This window comes from Tachypleus tridentatus, chromosome 9 (assembly GCF_004210375.1).
Source record: "Tachypleus tridentatus isolate NWPU-2018 chromosome 9, ASM421037v1, whole genome shotgun sequence".
Taxonomy (NCBI): domain Eukaryota; kingdom Metazoa; phylum Arthropoda; class Merostomata; order Xiphosura; family Limulidae; genus Tachypleus; species Tachypleus tridentatus.
This window is the reverse complement of record NC_134833.1, coordinates 145756457-145760452: the sequence shown is the minus strand read 5'-3', so window position 1 is coordinate 145760452 and position 3996 is coordinate 145756457.

The window sequence follows — 3996 nt, the reverse complement described above, 5'->3', positions numbered from 1 at the left end:
CCTCTGGTGGAAACAGATATTTAATAAATATTTTATGATGATAATAATATATGATACATATATATATATTTAGAACACCTAATGATTTGATAGTAGCTTTATTTCGCACAACGTTTCGTCTATAACGGTACAACATAATGTTATACAACATTCAAAGCATAAACATATCGAAATTGCTTTATATGGTACATTAAATGAAATATTATTACTTAAGATGCTATAAGGAATATATGATTTTTTATATATCAAAAATTTTATACAAAACAATCATACCCTCATGGTTTATTTAAGTTATGTTTTAATTATATGATTATTAACGCTTTTAGTTTTCCTTTTTATTTCAACGTGCTGCTATCTAAATATTTTGTGATGTTTTTCAATTATAAATTAATTTATATCGATTTTGTTCAGTTTTCATGCTCCTAGCACCTGGTCAATATTTTCCTGCCTATTTCTCCTACGTAGAAATCTTTGTGACCTATACATTCTATGTGTACAACTTTTAAATTAAAAACACAACTTTGACGGGATTCTTCTAAATAATTTGTATAAAAAACTATAATATTAATTTTTGTTTTAAATAAAATACTACAATATTAATACTTGATTGAAATAACTTATATCAAAGAAACTACAATGGTAATTTTTATTCTAAATAATTTACATATAATGATCGTATTCATGTTGTTCTAAATAACATTAACACCATACTTTTTGCAAGTTATTTAGAACAAACATTATTATTATATTTTTTGTATATAAGTTATTTGAACGAAAGTTGATATTATAATTATTTAAAACGATAAGCTATATCATAGTTTTATACAAGTTAATTAGAATAAACATTAATATTTTAGTTTTTTGATCTACGTTTTGGGAGAAAACATAAGATTTGCAATATTAACATTTGTTCAAAATAACATGTAAAAGCTGTATATAGTTTTTATAAACTCAATAAAACTATATATAGATATTTAGAACAAACATTAATAGTATACTTTTTATACACGTTGTTTAGAACAAACATTAATACTGTAGTTTCATATAACTTATTCAGGAAATAAGCACTAATATTATAGTTTTATAAAAGTTATTTAGAATAAACTTTTATATTGTAGTACTTTATATAAGTTATATAGACCAAATGTTAATAGTGTAGTTTTATATATTTTTGGAACAAACATTAATAACATATTAATAGTATATAAAGACATGCAATATTAATGTTTATTCTAAATAACTTATGTATAAACTATGATATTAATGTTTGCCCCTTAGATATACCCTAAATTTTTAAACTTATTTCGTTATATTTTTATCGTCATATAACATTGAAACTTTATAAATTTAGAATTATTTGTATCTTATATTTTACCCTTTTCAATATATCCTATTGAAAATACAGAAACGTCAAAGTGTTAATTGCATGTCGCTATATTACCTGTGTTAAATGTCTGTCGTAAAATAGGAAGTCGTGAATGACATCAACAATAACAATAGATATTGTTAAAAACCTGGACTTAGATATGCTTCAAAAAGGTCAGTGTGTTACAAACATACTTAAGGAAACAATTAAGAAAAATAAAGCAATAAAAATGGACAAAAAAGAGATTAAGAAGAGAATTGACCAAAACATATGGCACAAACTAAGTAAAACATATGGCACAAACTAAGTAAAACATGTGGAACAAACTAAGTAAAAGATATGGCACAAACTAAGTAAAACATGTGACAAAACTAAGTAAAACATATGGCACAAACTAAGTAAAACATATGACACAAATTAAGTAAAACATATGACACAAATTAAGTAAAACATATGGCACAGACTAAGTAAAAACATATGGCACAAACTAAGTAAAACATGTGACACAAACTAAGTAAACATATGGCACAAATTCAGTCAACGTAAGTAAAAACATATGACACAAACTAAGTAAACGTAAGTCAAAACATATGACACAAACTAAGTAAATCATATGGCACAAAGTAAATAAAACATATGACACAAACTAAGTAAAACATATGGCACAAACTAAGTAAAACATATGACATAAACTAAGTAAAACATATGGCATAGACTAAGTAAAGACATATGACACAAACTAAGTGAAACATTTGACACAAACTAAGTAAATGTAAGTAAAAACATATGACACAAACTAAGTAAAAGGCACATATTTAATGTACAAACTATAAACGTGACTAAACCAAGAACCAATATTGGAAGTTTTCTACAGAAGTTATGTAATAACGAAAAATATGGCAATGGCACAAAGTGTAAACTAAAATGTGAAGATTGCAAAAATTTTATACAAGTAATGCAGATAAGAAGATAATCACTGGATGTAAGGAACATAAAAAACGAAACGAGTCAAATGTACATTAACATGTGATTGAAAACACAAAGAAAAATATTTCTCAAATGCAAAACATTTGGAAAAATTAAGAATCAAAAAATTAAAACCTAACTTGAATAAAACATCAGAAGCACCACTATATTTTACATAAACATAAACTAGACAGCAATAGTGTCGTCTTAAAGAAGATTTTTATTGGTCGTGTATGTAATTTGAATTATGTACGAAATGTAGTATAAAAATAAAACTGATACTCGAACAGTAATTATATTTAAACATTTTATTTTCGATAATTAAATGGGCTACTCTTTAAAGACGAAAGAAAATATAAGATCGTAATTTTTTTTTCCTTGGGCTGGTTCATAATATTATTCGATGAAAATAAGATCACGTGCAGCTCACGTAACGATAACAAATTAGTTATTTTTTTTCCTAACGAATTAATGTTCTGCAAATGTGTATATTGTTGTACTTGTAAGTCTAATTTTGTATTCTCAAGACGGTTGATACGGGTATTAAAACTGTAATTAAAATAAACTATGGAGCAAAGGTTCGATCTTCTTAGGTCGTCTTCAGGTAAACAAAGAGATGACTTAAGAAGGTTGAAACGTTGTTCTGTACTTTATTTTAGTTAAAATTTAATACCCAACCAGCTGTCTCGAGAATACATTTTTACTTCAAGTGGGTTTCTCATCATAAAAATTAAGTCTAAGTTTACAAATGACTTTCAAAGGGAAATATTTCGCTAACGGTTGTTGGGTTAATTTTAAAATAAACTTATTTCTAGCATTTTACCGCTAATCTATGCATAACCGTATGTAAGCGATAATAAACATTGGTACAGATGCTTCATTGAACCTAAACACTTCACTGTTAACTCAAAGTAAAACAATGATAAGACACTTCACTGATTTCTATATTGATAATCTATTGATTTCTCTCAATAGTTTTCAAAATTATTTGGTTTCCCCAGTGTTATTTAGAATTATCTGAGAATTTTAGGCCGATGCGTCTCAGTTGCGGGTCTTCCAAGTGGTACTGATTTGTCACACCTCATGGAATTTCATTGAAGTAAACTATATTTATATGCACATCGTAGTGATTTTCGTTGTGCTTACATTTTGGCCGTCCACTACAGTTTAGGAAGGTTTGGAATCGAAAAGTTTGAAAATGATATTCTAGGATTACATTGATATCATGCGCCATCTAGATAACATCAAAAATGAAACACTGATTGTTTGTTTTTTAATTTCGCACAAAGCTACTCGAGGGCTATCTGTGCTAGCCGTCCCTAATTTAGTAGTGTAAGACTAGAGGGAAGGCAGCTAGTCATCACTACCCACCGCTAACTCTTGGGCTACTCTTTTACCAACGAATAGTGAGATTGACCGTAACATTATAATGCCCCCACGGCTGAAAGAGCGAGCATGTTTGGCGCGACGGGGATACGAACCCGCGACATTCAGATTACGAGTCGCACGCCTTAACGCGCTTGGCCATGCCGGGCCATGAAACATTGAAAATATAACTAACAACGTTATTTAAACTAGGAGATCGTGAAAGAGGCTTTATATTAAAGAAGAATTAGGATGAAATATAAATCTGACTGAAGGCCAGATCGATGAAATATTAAAGA